We start from the raw sequence: 16,486 nt of genomic DNA, 5'->3' as shown, positions 1-16,486 counted from the left end.
TTCTTCTTGTTGTTCTTCTTCTGCACAGCTAAGCTGGAAGTGGCATTTGCAGCGCGCAATAGTGCAGAGTTATCTCAAAGAAAGGGGCCACGGTGTTTCTGTATCTCTATTATGTTGGTGCGGCTTCGGAACTTTTAAATATCTCGATATATCTCGAAAACTACGCTTCTGATCAAAAAATATCAGAGAACGTAAATTGTAGGAAACATAATTCTCTACAAAAAAGGTCTCTTAACATTTTGCCGTAGCTCGCTTCGTTTCCGAGATATTTGCAGATTTATCTCAAGGGAAGGGGCCTGACGGACATATTTCGAAATATTTCTTATTCTTGTTGTTCTTCTTCTGCACAGCTAAGCTGGAAGTGGCATTTGCAGCTCGCAATAGTGCAGAGTTATCTCAAAGAAAGGGGCCACGGTGTTTCTGTACCTCTATTATGTTGGTGCAGCTTCGGAGCTTTTAAATATCTTGATATATCTCGAGAACTACGCATCTGATCAAAAAATATCATAGAACATAAAAAGTAGGAAACTTAATTCTCTACAAAAAAGGTCTTTTAACGTTTTGCAATAGCTCGCTTCGTTTCCGAGATATTTGCAGATTTATCTCAAGGGAAGGGTCCTGACGGACATATTTCGAGATATTTCTTCTTCTTGTTGTTCTTCTTCTGCACAGCTAAACTGGAAGTGGCATTTCCAGCTCGCAATCATGCAGAGTTATCTCAAAGAGAGGGGCCACGGTGTTTCTGTATCTATTATGTTGGTGCGGCTTCGGAACTTTTAAATATCTTGATATATCTCGAGAACTACGCCTCTGATCGAAAAATATCATAGAACATAAAAAGTAGGAAACTGAATTCTCTACAAAAAAGGTCTCTTAACATTTTGCCATAGCTCGCTTCGTTTCCGAGATATTTGCAGATTTATCTCAAGGGAAGGGGCCTGACGGACATATTTCGAGATATTTCTTCTTCTTGTTGTTCTTCTTCTGCACAGCTAAGCTGGAAGTGGCATTTGCAGCTCGCAATAGTGCAGAGTTATCGCAAAGAAAGGGGCCACGGTGTTTCTGTATCTCTATTATGTTGGTGCGGCTTCGGAACTTTTAAATATCTTGATATATCTCGAGAACTACGCATCTGATCAAAAAATATCATAGAACATAAAAAGTAGGAAACCTAATTTTCTACAAAAAAGGTCTCTTAACATTTTGACGTAGCTCGCTTCGTTTCCGAGATATTTGCAGATTTATCTCAAGGGAAGGGGCCTGACGGACATATTTCGAGATATTTCTTCTTCTTGTTGTTCTTCTTCTGCACAGCTAAGCTGGAAGTGGCATTTGCAGCGCGCAATAGTGCAGAGTTATCTCAAAGAAACGGGCCACGGTGTTTCTGTATCTCTATTATGTGGGTGCGGCTGCGGAACTTTTAAATATCTAGATATATCTCGAGAACTACGCATCTGATCAAAAAATATCATAGAACATAAAAAGTAGGAAACTTAATTCTCTACAAAAAAGGTCTCTTAACATTTTCCCAATACTGGCATCGTTTCCGAGATATTTGCAGATTTATCTCAAGGGAAGTGGCCTGACGGACATATTTCGAGATATTTCTTCTTCTTGTTGTTCTTCTTCTGCACAGCTAAGCTGGAAGTGGCATTTGCAGCTCGCAATAGTGCAGAGTTATCTCAAAGAAAGGGGCCACGGTGTTTCTGTACCTCTATTATGTTGGTGCGGCTTCGGACCTTTTAAATATCTTGATATATCTCGAGAACTACGCATCTGTTCAAAAAATATCATAGAACATAAAAAGTAGGAATCCTAATTTTCTACAAAAAAGGTCTCTTAACATTTTGCCGTAGCTCGCTTCGTTTCCGAGATATTTGCAGATTTATCTCAAGGGAAGGGGCCTGACGGACATATTTCCAGATATTTCTTCTTCTTGTTGTTCTTCTTCTGCACAGCTAAGCTGGAAGTGGCATTTGCCGCTCGCAATAGTGCAGAGTTATCTCAAAGAAAGGGGCCACGGTGTTTCTGTATCTCTATTATGTTGGTGCGGCTTCGGAACTTTCAAATATCTTGATATATCTCGAGAACTACGCATCTGATCAAAAAATATCATAGAACATAAAAAGTAGGAAACCTAATTTTCTACAAAAAAGGTCTCTTAACATTTTGCCGTAGCTCACTTCGTTTCCGAGATATTTGCAGATTTATCTCAAGGGAAGGGGCCTGACGGACATATTTCGAAATATTTCTTATTCTTGTTGTTCTTCTTCTGCACAGCTAAGCTGGAAGTGGCATTTGCAGCTCGCAATAGTGCAGAGTTATCTCAAAGAAAGGGGCCACGGTGTTTCTGTACCTCTATTATGTTGGTGCAGCTTCGGAGCTTTTAAATATCTTGATATATCTCGAGAACTACGCATCTGATCAAAAAATATCATTGAACATAAAAAGTAGGAAACTTAATTCTCTACAAAAAAGGTCTCTTAACATTTTGCCATAGCTCGCTTCGTTTCCGAGATATTTGCAGATTTATCTCAAGGGAAGGGGCCTGACGGACATATTTCGAGATATTTCTTCTTCTTGTTGTTCTTCTTCTGCACAGCTAAGCTGGAAGTGGCATTTGCAGCTCGCAATAGTGCAGAGTTATCTCAAAGAAAGGGGCCACGGTGTTTCTGAACCTCTATTATGTTGGTGCAGCTTCGGAGCTTTTAAATATCTTGATATATCTCGAGAACTACGCATCTGATCAAAAAATATCATAGAACATAAAAAGTAGGAAACTTAATTCTCTACAAAAAAGGTCCCTTAACATTTTCCCATAACTGGCATCGTTTCCGAGATATTTGCAGATTTATCTCAAGGGAAGGGGCCTGACGGACATATTTCGAGATATTTCTCCTTCTTGTTGTTCTTCTTCTGCACAGCTAAGCTGGAAGTGGCATTTGCAGCTCGCAATAGTGCAGAGTTATCGCAAAGAAAGGGGCCACGGTGTTTCTGTATCTCTATTATGTTCGTGCGGCTTCGGAACCTTTAAATATCTTGATATATCTCGAGAACTACGCATCTGATCAAAAAATATCATAGAACATAAAAAGTAGGAAACCTAATTTTCTACAAAAAAGGTCTCTTAACATTTTGCCGTAGCTCGCTTCGTTTCCGAGATATTTGCAGATTTATCTCAAGGGAAGGGGCCTGACGGACATATTTCGAGATATTTCTTCTTCTTGTTGTTCTTCTTCTGCACAGCTAAGCTGGAAGTGGCATTTGCAGCTCGCAATAGTGCAGAGTTATCTCAAAGAAAGGGGCCACGGTGTTTCTGAACCTCTATTATGTTGGTGCAGCTTCGGAGCTTTTAAATATCTTGATATATCTCGAGAACTACGCATCTGATCAAAAAATATCATTGAACATAAAAAGTAGGAAACTTAATTCTCTACAAAAAAGGTCTCTTAACATTTTGCCATAGCTCGCTTCGTTTCCGAGATATTTGCAGATTTATCTCAAGGGAAGGGGCCTGACGGACATATTTCGAGATATTTCTTCTTCTTGTTGTTCTTCTTCTGCACAGCTAAGCTGGAAGTGGCATTTGCAGCTCGCAATAGTGCAGAGTTATCTCAAAGAAAGGGGCCACGGTGTTTCTGAACCTCTATTATGTTGGTGCAGCTTCGGAGCTTTTAAATATCTTGATATATCTCGAGAACTACGCATCTGATCAAAAAATATCATAGAACATAAAAAGTAGGAAACTTAATTCTCTACAAAAAAGTTCCCTTAACATTTTCCCATAACTGGCATCGTTTCCGAGATATTTGCAGATTTATCTCAAGGGAAGGGGCCTGACGGACATATTTCGAGATATTTCTCCTTCTTGTTGTTCTTCTTCTGCACAGCTAAGCTGGAAGTGGCATTTGCAGCTCGCAATAGTGCAGAGTTATCGCAAAGAAAGGGGCCACGGTGTTTCTGTATCTCTATTATGTTCGTGCGGCTTCGGAACCTTTAAATATCTTGATATATCTCGAGAACTACGCATCTGATCAAAAAATATCATAGAACATAAAAAGTAGGAAACCTAATTTTCTACAAAAAAGGTCTCTTAACATTTTGCCGTAGCTCGCTTCGTTTCCGAGATATTTGCAGATTTATCTCAAGGGAAGGGGCCTGACGGACATATTTCGAAATATTTCTTATTCTTGTTGTTCTTCTTCTGCACAGCTAAGCTGGAAGTGGCATTTGCAGCTCGCTATAGTGCAGAGTTATCTCAAAGAAAGGGGCCACGGTGTTTCTGTACCTCTATTATGTTGGTGCAGCTTCGGAGCTTTTAAATATCTTGATATATCTCGAGAACTACGCATCTGATCAAAAAATATCATAGAACATAAAAAGTAGGAAACTTAATTCTCTACAAAAAAGGTCTTTTAACGTTTTGCAATAGCTCGCTTCGTTTCCAAGATATTTGCAGATTTATCTCAAGGGAAGGGTCCTGACGGACATATTTCGAGATATTTCTTCTTCTTGTTGTTCTTCTTCTGCACAGCTAAGCTGGAAGTGGCATTTGCAGCTCGCAATAGTGCAGAGTTATCTCAAAGAAAGGGGCCACGGTGTTTCTGTATCTCTATTATGTTGGTGCGGCTTCGGAACGTTTAAATATCTTGATATATCTCGAGAACTACGCATCTGATCAAAAAATATCATAGATCATAAAAAGTAGGAAACCTAATTTTCTACAAAAAAGGTCTCTTAACATTTTGCTGTAGCTCGCTTCGTTTCCGAGATATTTGCAGATTTATCTCAAGGGAAGGGGCCTGACGGACATATTTCGAGATATTTCTTCTTCTTGTTGTTCTTCTTCTGCACAGCTAAGCTGGAAGTGGCATTTGCAGCTCGCAATAGTGCAGAGTTATCTCAAAGAAAGGGGCCACGGTGTTTCTGTACCTCTATTATGTTGGTGCAGCTTCGGAGCTTTTAAATATCTTGATATATCTCGAGAACTACGCATCTGATCAAAAAATATCATAGAACATAAAAAGTAGGAAACTTAATTCTCTACAAAAAAGGTCCCTTAACATTTTCCCATAACTGGCATCGTTTCCGAGATATTTGCAGATTTAGCTCAAGAGAAGGGGCCTGACGGACATATTCCGAGATATTTCTTCTTCTTGTTGTTCCTCTTCTGCACAGCTAAGCTGGAAGTGGCATTTGCAGGTCGCAATAGTGCAGAGTTATCTCAAAGAAAGGGGCCACGGTGTTTCTGTATCTCTATTATGTTGGTGCGGCTTCGGAACTTTTAAATATCTCGATATATCTCGAAAACTACGCTTCTGATCAAAAAATATCAGAGAATGTAAATTGTAGGACACATAATTCTCTACAAAAAAGGTCTCTTAACATTTTGCCATAGCTCGCTTCGTTTCCGAGATATTTGCAGATTTATCTCAAGGGAAGGGGCCTGACGGACATATTTCGAGATATTTCTTCTTCTTGTTGTTCTTCTTCTGCACAGCTAAGCTGGAAGTGGCATTTGCAGCTCGCAATAGTGCAGAGTTATCTCAAAGAAAGGGGCCACGGTGTTTCTGTATCTCTATTATGTTGGTGCGGCTTCGGAACGTTTAAATATCTTGATATATCTCGAGAACTACGCATCTGATCAAAAAATATCATAGAACATAAAAAGTAGGAAACCTAATTTTCTACAAAAAAGGTCTCTTAACATTTTGCCGTAGCTCGCTTCGTTTCCGAGATATTTGCAGATTCATCTCAAGGGAAGGGGCCTGACGGACATATTTCGAGATATTTCTTCTTCTTGTTGTTCTTCTTCTGCACAGCTAAGCTGGAAGTGGCATTTGCAGCTCGCAATAGTGCAGAGTTATCGCAAAGAAAGGGGCCACGGTGTTTCTGTATCTCTATTATGTTGGTGCGGCTTCGGAACCTTTAAATATCTTGATATATCTCGAGAACTACGCATCTGATCAAAAAATATCATAGAACATAAAAAGTAGGAAACCTAATTTTCTACAAAAAAGGTCTCTTAACATTTTGCCGTAGCTCGCTTCGTTTCCGAGATATTTGCAGATTCATCTCAAGGGAAGGGGCCTGACGGACATATTTCGAAATATTTCTTATTCTTGTTGTTCTTCTTCTGCACAGCTAAGCTGGAAGTGGCATTTGCAGCTCGCTATAGTGCAGAGTTATCTCAAAGAAAGGGGCCACGGTGTTTCTGTACCTCTATTATGTTGGTGCAGCTTCGGAGCTTTTAAATATCTTGATATATCTCGAGAACTACGCATCTGATCAAAAAATATCATAGAACATAAAAAGTAGGAAACTTAATTCTCTACAAAAAAGGTCTTTTAACGTTTTGCAATAGCTCGCTTCGTTTCCAAGATATTTGCAGATTTATCTCAAGGGAAGGGTCCTGACGGACATATTTCGAGATATTTCTTCTTCTTGTTGTTCTTCTTCTGCACAGCTAAGCTGGAAGTGGCATTTGCAGCTCGCAATAGTGCAGAGTTATCTCAAAGAAAGGGGCCACGGTGTTTCTGTATCTCTATTATGTTGGTGCGGCTTCGGAACGTTTAAATATCTTGATATATCTCGAGAACTACGCATCTGATCAAAAAATATCATAGAACATAAAAAGTAGGAAACCTAATTTTCTACAAAAAAGGTCTCTTAACATTTTGCCGTAGCTCGCTTCGTTTCCGAGATATTTGCAGATTCATCTCAAGGGAAGGGGCCTGACGGACATATTTCGAAATATTTCTTATTCTTGTTGTTCTTCTTCTGCACAGCTAAGCTGGAAGTGGCATTTGCAGCTCGCTATAGTGCAGAGTTATCTCAAAGAAAGGGGCCACGGTGTTTCTGTACCTCTATTATGTTGGTGCAGCTTCGGAGCTTTTAAATATCTTGATATATCTCGAGAACTACGCATCTGATCAAAAAATATCATAGAACATAAAAAGTAGGAAACTTAATTCTCTACAAAAAAGGTCTTTTAACGTTTTGCAATAGCTCGCTTCGTTTCCAAGATATTTGCAGATTTATCTCAAGGGAAGGGTCCTGACGGACATATTTCGAGATATTTCTTCTTCTTGTTGTTCTTCTTCTGCACAGCTAAGCTGGAAGTGGCATTTGCAGCTCGCAATAGTGCAGAGTTATCTCAAAGAAAGGGGCCACGGTGTTTCTGTATCTCTATTATGTTGGTGCGGCTTCGGAACGTTTAAATATCTTGATATATCTCGAGAACTACGCATCTGATCAAAAAATATCATAGATCATAAAAAGTAGGAAACCTAATTTTCTACAAAAAAGGTCTCTTAACATTTTGCTGTAGCTCGCTTCGTTTCCGAGATATTTGCAGATTTATCTCAAGGGAAGGGGCCTGACGGACATATTTCGAGATATTTCTTCTTCTTGTTGTTCTTCTTCTGCACAGCTAAGCTGGAAGTGGCATTTGCAGCTCGCAATAGTGCAGAGTTATCTCAAAGAAAGGGGCCACGGTGTTTCTGTACCTCTATTATGTTGGTGCAGCTTCGGAGCTTTTAAATATCTTGATATATCTCGAGAACTACGCATCTGATCAAAAAATATCATAGAACATAAAAAGTAGGAAACTTAATTCTCTACAAAAAAGGTCCCTTAACATTTTCCCATAACTGGCATCGTTTCCGAGATATTTGCAGATTTAGCTCAAGAGAAGGGGCCTGACGGACATATTCCGAGATATTTCTTCTTCTTGTTGTTCCTCTTCTGCACAGCTAAGCTGGAAGTGGCATTTGCAGGTCGCAATAGTGCAGAGTTATCTCAAAGAAAGGGGCCACGGTGTTTCTGTATCTCTATTATGTTGGTGCGGCTTCGGAACTTTTAAATATCTCGATATATCTCGAAAACTACGCTTCTGATCAAAAAATATCAGAGAATGTAAATTGTAGGACACATAATTCTCTACAAAAAAGGTCTCTTAACATTTTGCCATAGCTCGCTTCGTTTCCGAGATATTTGCAGATTTATCTCAAGGGAAGGGGCCTGACGGACATATTTCGAGATATTTCTTCTTCTTGTTGTTCTTCTTCTGCACAGCTAAGCTGGAAGTGGCATTTGCAGCTCGCAATAGTGCAGAGTTATCTCAAAGAAAGGGGCCACGGTGTTTCTGTATCTCTATTATGTTGGTGCGGCTTCGGAACGTTTAAATATCTTGATATATCTCGAGAACTACGCATCTGATCAAAAAATATCATAGAACATAAAAAGTAGGAAACCTAATTTTCTACAAAAAAGGTCTCTTAACATTTTGCCGTAGCTCGCTTCGTTTCCGAGATATTTGCAGATTCATCTCAAGGGAAGGGGCCTGACGGACATATTTCGAGATATTTCTTCTTCTTGTTGTTCTTCTTCTGCACAGCTAAGCTGGAAGTGGCATTTGCAGCTCGCAATAGTGCAGAGTTATCGCAAAGAAAGGGGCCACGGTGTTTCTGTATCTCTATTATGTTGGTGCGGCTTCGGAACCTTTAAATATCTTGATATATCTCGAGAACTACGCATCTGATCAAAAAATATCATAGAACATAAAAAGTAGGAAACCTAATTTTCTACAAAAAAGGTCTCTTAACATTTTGCCGTAGCTCGCTTCGTTTCCGAGATATTTGCAGATTCATCTCAAGGGAAGGGGCCTGACGGACATATTTCGAAATATTTCTTATTCTTGTTGTTCTTCTTCTGCACAGCTAAGCTGGAAGTGGCATTTGCAGCTCGCTATAGTGCAGAGTTATCTCAAAGAAAGGGGCCACGGTGTTTCTGTACCTCTATTATGTTGGTGCAGCTTCGGAGCTTTTAAATATCTTGATATATCTCGAGAACTACGCATCTGATCAAAAAATATCATAGAACATAAAAAGTAGGAAACTTAATTCTCTACAAAAAAGGTCTTTTAACGTTTTGCAATAGCTCGCTTCGTTTCCAAGATATTTGCAGATTTATCTCAAGGGAAGGGTCCTGACGGACATATTTCGAGATATTTCTTCTTCTTGTTGTTCTTCTTCTGCACAGCTAAGCTGGAAGTGGCATTTGCAGCTCGCAATAGTGCAGAGTTATCTCAAAGAAAGGGGCCACGGTGTTTCTGTATCTCTATTATGTTGGTGCGGCTTCGGAACGTTTAAATATCTTGATATATCTCGAGAACTACGCATCTGATCAAAAAATATCATAGAACATAAAAAGTAGGAAACCTAATTTTCTACAAAAAAGGTCTCTTAACATTTTGCCGTAGCTCGCTTCGTTTCCGAGATATTTGCAGATTCATCTCAAGGGAAGGGGCCTGACGGACATATTTCGAAATATTTCTTATTCTTGTTGTTCTTCTTCTGCACAGCTAAGCTGGAAGTGGCATTTGCAGCTCGCTATAGTGCAGAGTTATCTCAAAGAAAGGGGCCACGGTGTTTCTGTATCTCTATTATGTTGGTGCGGCTTCGGAACGTTTAAATATCTTGATATATCTCGAGAACTACGCATCTGATCAAAAAATATCATAGAACATAAAAAGTAGGAAACCTAATTTTCTACAAAAAAGGTCTCTTAACATTTTGCCGTAGCTCGCTTCGTTTCCGAGATATTTGCAGATTCATCTCAAGGGAAGGGGCCTGACGGACATATTTCGAGATATTTCTTCTTCTTGTTGTTCTTCTTCTGCACAGCTAAGCTGGAAGTGGCATTTGCAGCTCGCAATAGTGCAGAGTTATCGCAAAGAAAGGGGCCACGGTGTTTCTGTATCTCTATTATGTTGGTGCGGCTTCGGAACCTTTAAATATCTTGATATATCTCGAGAACTACGCATCTGATCAAAAAATATCATAGAACATAAAAAGTAGGAAACCTAATTTTCTACAAAAAAGGTCTCTTAACATTTTGCCGTAGCTCGCTTCGTTTCCGAGATATTTGCAGATTTATCTCAAGGGAAGGGGCCTGACGGACATATTTCGAAATATTTCTTATTCTTGTTGTTCTTCTTCTGCACAGCTAAGCTGGAAGTGGCATTTGCAGCTCGCTATAGTGCAGAGTTATCTCAAAGAAAGGGGCCACGGTGTTTCTGTACCTCTATTATGTTGGTGCAGCTTCGGAGCTTTTAAATATCTTGATATATCTCGAGAACTACGCATCTGATCAAAAAATATCATAGAACATAAAAAGTAGGAAACTTAATTCTCTACAAAAAAGGTCTTTTAACGTTTTGCAATAGCTCGCTTCGTTTCCAAGATATTTGCAGATTTATCTCAAGGGAAGGGTCCTGACGGACATATTTCGAGATATTTCTTCTTCTTGTTGTTCTTCTTCTGCACAGCTAAGCTGGAAGTGGCATTTGCAGCTCGCAATAGTGCAGAGTTATCTCAAAGAAAGGGGCCACGGTATTTCTGTATCTCTATTATGTTGGTGCGGCTTCGGAACGTTTAAATATCTTGATATATCTCGAGAACTACGCATCTGATCAAAAAATATCATAGAACATAAAAAGTAGGAAACCTAATTTTCTACAAAAAAGGTCTCTTAACATTTTGCCGTAGCTCGCTTCGTTTCCGAGATATTTGCAGATTTATCTCAAGGGAAGGGGCCTGACGGACATATTTCGAAATATTTCTTATTCTTGTTGTTCTTCTTCTGCACAGCTAAGCTGGAAGTGGCATTTGCAGCGCGCAATAGTGCAGAGTTATCTCAAAGAAACGGGCCACGGTGTTTCTGTATCTCTATTATGTTGGTGCGGCTTCGGAACTTTTAAATATCTTGATATATCTCGAGAACTACGCATCTGATCAAAAAATATCATAGAACATAAAAAGTAGGAAACTTAATTCTCTACAAAAAAGGTCCCTTAACATTTTCCCATAACTGGCATCGTTTCCGAGATATTTGCAGATTTATCTCAAGGGAAGGGGCCTGACGGACATATTTCGAGATATTTCTTCTTCTTGTTGTTCTTCTTCTGCACAGCTAAGCTGGAAGTGGCATTTGCAGCTCGCAATAGTGCAGAGTTATCTCAAAGAAAGGGGCCACGGTGTTTCTGTATCTCTATTATGTTGGTGCCGCTTCGGAACTTTTAAATATCAGGATATATCTCGAGAACTACGCATCTGATCAAAAAATATCAGAGAACGTAAATTGTAGGAAACATAATTCTCTACAAAAAAGGTCTCTTAACATTTTGCCATAGCTCGCTTCGTTTCCGAGATATTTGCAGATTTATCTCAAGGGAAGGGGCCTGACGGACATATTTCGAGATATTTCTTCTTCTTGTTGTTCTTCTTCTGCACAGCTAAGCTGGAAGTGGCATTTGCAGCTCGCAATAGTGCAGAGTTATCTCAAAGAAAGGGGCCACGGTGTTTCTGTACCTCTATTATGTTGGTGCAGCTTCGGAGCTTTTAAATATCTTGATATATCTCGAGAACTACGCATCTGATCAAAAATTATCATAGAACATAAAAAGTAGGAAACTTAATTCTCTACAAAAAAGTTCTCTTAACATTTTCCCATAGCTGGCATCGTTTCCGAGATATTTGCAGATTTAGCTCAAGGGAAGGGGCCTGACGGACATATTCCGAGATATTTCTTCTTCTTGTTGTTCCTCTTCTGCACAGCTAAGCTGGAAGTGGCATTTGCAGGTCGCAATAGTGCAGAGTTATCTCAAAGAAAGGGGCCACGGTGTTTCTGTATCTCTATTATGTTGGTGCGGCTTCGGAACTTTTAAATATCTCGATATATCTCGAAAACTACGCTTCTGATCAAAAAATATCAGAGAACGTAAATTGTAGGAAACATAATTGTCTACAAAAAAGGTCTCTTAACATTTTGCCATAGCTCGCTTCGTTTCCGAGATATTTGCAGATTTATCTCAAGGGAAGGGGCCTGACGGACATATTTCGAGATATTTCTTCTTCTTGTTGTTCTTCTTCTGCACAGCTAAGCTGGAAGTGGCATTTGCAGCTCGCAATAGTGCAGAGTTATCTCAAAGAAAGGGGCCACGGTGTTTCTGTATCTCTATTATGTTGGTGCGGCTTCGGAACTTTTAAATATCTTGATATATCTCGAGAACTACGCATCTGATCAAAAAATATCGTAGAACATAAAAAGTAGGAAACTTAATTCTCTACAAATAAGGTCTCTAAACATTTTGCCATAGCTCGCTTGGTTTCCGAGATATTTGCAGATTTATCTCAAGGGAAGGGGCCTGACGGACATATTTCGAGATATTTCTTCTTCTTGTTGTTCTTCTTCTGCACAGCTAAGCTGGAAGTGGCATTTGCGGCTCGCACTAGTGCAGAGTTATCTCAAAGAAAGGGGCCACGGTGTTTCTGTATCTCTATTATGTTGGTGCGGCTTCGGAACTTTTAAATATCTTGATATATCTCGAGAACTACGCATCTGATCAAAAAATATCATAGAACATAAAAAGTAGGAAACCTAATTTTCTACAAAAAAGGTCTCTTAACATTTTGCCGTAGCTCGCTTCGTTTCCGAGATATTTGCAGATTTATCTCAAGGGAAGGGGCCTGACGGACATATTTCGAGATATTCCTTCTTCTTGTTGTTCTTCTTCTGCACAGCTAAGCTGGAAGTGGCATTTGCAGCTCGCAATAGTGCAGAGTTACCTCAAAGAAAGGGGCCACGGTGTTTCTGTATCTCTATTATGTTGGTGCCGCTTCGGAACTTTTAAATATCAGGATATATCTCGAGAACTACGCATCTGATCAAAAAATATCATAGAACATAAAAAGTAGGAAACTTAATTCTCTACAAAAAAGGTCTCTTAACATTTTCCCATAGCTGGCATCGTTTCCGAGATATTTGCAGATTTATCTCAAGGGAAGGGGCCTGACGGACATATTTCCAGATATTTCTTCTTCTTGTTGTTCTTCTTCTGCACAGCTAAGCTGGAAGTGGCATTTGCAGCTCGCAATAGTGCAGAGTTACCTCAAAGAAAGGGGCCACGGTGTTTCTGTATCTCTATTATGTTGGTGCGGCTTCGGAACTTTTAAATATCTTGATATATCTCGAGAACTACGCATCTGATCAAAAAATATCATAGAACGTAAAAAGTAGGAAACCTAATTTTCTACAAAAAAGGTCTCTTAACATTTTGCCGTAGCTCGCTTCGTTTCCGAGATATTTGCAGATTTATCTCAAGGGAAGGGGCCTGACGGACATATTTCGAGATATTCCTTCTTCTTGTTGTTCTTCTTCTGCACAGCTAAGCTGGAAGTGGCATTTGCAGCTCGCAATAGTGCAGAGTTACCTCAAAGAAAGGGGCCACGGTGTTTCTGTATCTCTATTATGTTGGTGCCGCTTCGGAACTTTTAAATATCAGGATATATCTCGACAAACTACGCATCTGATCAAAAAATATCATAGAACATAAAAAGTAGGAAACTTAATTCTCTACAAAAAAGGTCTCTTAACATTTTGCCATAGCTCGCATCGTTTCCGAGATATTTGCAGATTTATCTCAAGGGAAGGGGCCTGACGGACATATTTCCAGATATTTCTTCTTCGTGTTGTTCTTCTTCTGCACAGCTAAGTTGGAAGTGGCATTTGCAGCGCGCAATAGTGCAGAGTTATCTCAAAGAAAGGGGCCACGGTGTTTCTGTATCTCTATTATGTTGGTGCGGCTTCGGAACTTTTAAATATCTTGATATATCTCGAGTACTACGCATCTGTTCAAAAAATATCATAGAACATAAAAAGTAGGAATCCTAATTTTCTACAAAAAAGGTCTCTTAACATTTTGCCGTAGCTCGCTTCGTTTCCGAGATATTTGCAGATTTATCTCAAGGGAAGGGGCCTGACGGACATATTTCCAGATATTTCTTCTTCTTGTTGTTCTTCTTCTGCACAGCTAAGCTGGAAATGGCATTTGCCGCTCGCAATAGTGCAGAGTTATCTCAAAGAAAGGGGCCACGGTGTTTCTGTATCTCTATTATGTTGGTGCGGCTTCGGAACTTTTAAATATCTTGATATATCTCGAGAACTACGCATCTGATCAAAAAATATCATAGAACATGAAAAGTAGGAAACTTAATTCTCTACAAAAAAGGTCTCTTAACATTTTGCCATAACTCTCTTCGTTTCCGAGATATTTCCAGATTTATCTCAAGGGAAGGGTCCTGACGGACATATTTCGAGATATTTCTTCTTCTTGTTGTTCTTCTTCTGCACAGCTAAGCTGGAAGTGGCATTTGCAGCTCGCAATAGTGCAGAGTTATCTCAAAGAAAGGGGCCACGGTGTTTCTGTATCTCTATTATGTTGGTGCGGCTTCGGAACGTTTAAATATCTTGATATATCTCGAGAACTACGCATCTGATCAAAAAATATCATAGAACATAAAAAGTAGGAAACCTAATTTTCTACAAAAAAGGTCTCTTAACATTTTGCCGTAGCTCGCTTCGTTTCCGAGATATTTGCAGATTTATCTCAAGGGAAGGGGCCTGACGGACATATTTCGAAATATTTCTTATTCTTGTTGTTCTTCTTCTGCACAGCTAAGCTGGAAGTGGCATTTGCAGCGCGCAATAGTGCAGAGTTATCTCAAAGAAACGGGCCACGGTGTTTCTGTATCTCTATTATGTTGGTGCGGCTTCGGAACTTTTAAATATCTTGATATATCTCGAGAACTACGCATCTGATCAAAAAATATCATAGAACATAAAAAGTAGGAAACTTAATTCTCTACAAAAAAGGTCCCTTAACATTTTCCCATAACTGGCATCGTTTCCGAGATATTTGCAGATTTATCTCAAGGGAAGGGGCCTGACGGACATATTTCGAGATATTTCTTCTTCTTGTTGTTCTTCTTCTGCACAGCTAAGCTGGAAGTGGCATTTGCAGCTCGCAATAGTGCAGAGTTATCTCAAAGAAAGGGGCCACGGTGTTTCTGTATCTCTATTATGTTGGTGCCGCTTCGGAACTTTTAAATATCAGGATATATCTCGAGAACTACGCATCTGATCAAAAAATATCAGAGAACGTAAATTGTAGGAAACATAATTCTCTACAAAAAAGGTCTCTTAACATTTTGCCATAGCTCGCTTCGTTTCCGAGATATTTGCAGATTTATCTCAAGGGAAGGGGCCTGACGGACATATTTCGAGATATTTCTCCTTCTTGTTGTTCTTCTTCTGCACAGCTAAGCTGGAAGTGGCATTTGCAGCTCGCAATAGTGCAGAGTTATCTCAAAGAAAGGGGCCACGGTGTTTCTGTACCTCTATTATGTTGGTGCAGCTTCGGAGCTTTTAAATATCTTGATATATCTCGAGAACTACGCATCTGATCAAAAATTATCATAGAACATAAAAAGTAGGAAACTTAATTCTCTACAAAAAAGGTCTCTTAACATTTTCCCATAGCTGGCATCGTTTCCGAGATATTTGCAGATTTAGCTCAAGGGAAGGGGCCTGACGGACATATTCCGAGATATTTCTTCTTCTTGTTGTTCCTCTTCTGCACAGCTAAGCTGGAAGTGGCATTTGCAGGTCGCAATAGTGCAGAGTTATCTCAAAGAAAGGGGCCACGGTGTTTCTGTATCTCTATTATGTTGGTGCGGCTTCGGAACTTTTAAATATCTCGATATATCTCGAAAACTACGCTTCTGATCAAAAAATATCAGAGAACGTAAATTGTAGGAAACATAATTGTCTACAAAAAAGGTCTCTTAACATTTTGCCATAGCTCGCTTCGTTTCCGAGATATTTGCAGATTTATCTCAAGGGAAGGGGCCTGACGGACATATTTCGAGATATTTCTTCTTCTTGTTGTTCTTCTTCTGCACAGCTAAGCTGGAAGTGGCATTTGCAGCTCGCAATAGTGCAGAGTTATCTCAAAGAAAGGGGCCACGGTGTTTCTGTATCTCTATTATGTTGGTGCGGCTTCGGAACTTTTAAATATCTTGATATATCTCGAGAACTACGCATCTGATCAAAAAATATCGTAGAACATAAAAAGTAGGAAACTTAATTCTCTACAAATAAGGTCTCTAAACATTTTGCCATAGCTCGCTTGGTTTCCGAGATATTTGCAGATTTATCTCAAGGGAAGGGGCCTGACGGACATATTTCGAGATATTCCTTCTTCTTGTTGCTCTTCTTCTGCACAGCTAAGCTGGAAGTGGCATTTGCAGCTCGCAATAGTGCAGAGTTATCGCAAAGAAAGGGGCCACGGTGTTTCTGTATCTCTATTATGTTGGTGCCGCTTCGGAACTTTTAAATATCAGGATATATCTCGAGAACTACGCATCTGATCAAAAAATATCATAGAACATAAAAAGTAGGAAACTTAATTCTCTACAAAAAAGGTCTCTTAACATTTTCCCATAGCTGGCATCGTTTCCGAGATATTTGCAGATTTATCTCAAGGGAAGGGGCCTGACGGACATATTTCCAGATATTTCTTCTTCTTGTTGTTCTTCTTCTGCACAGCTAAGCTGGAAGTGGCATTTGCAGCTCGCAATAGTGC

Source organism: Osmia lignaria, unplaced genomic scaffold (assembly GCF_051020975.1).
Source record: "Osmia lignaria lignaria isolate PbOS001 unplaced genomic scaffold, iyOsmLign1 scaffold0003, whole genome shotgun sequence".
NCBI classification, from domain to species: Eukaryota; Metazoa; Arthropoda; class Insecta; order Hymenoptera; family Megachilidae; genus Osmia; species Osmia lignaria.
Note: the sequence above shows the minus strand (reverse complement) of the source record.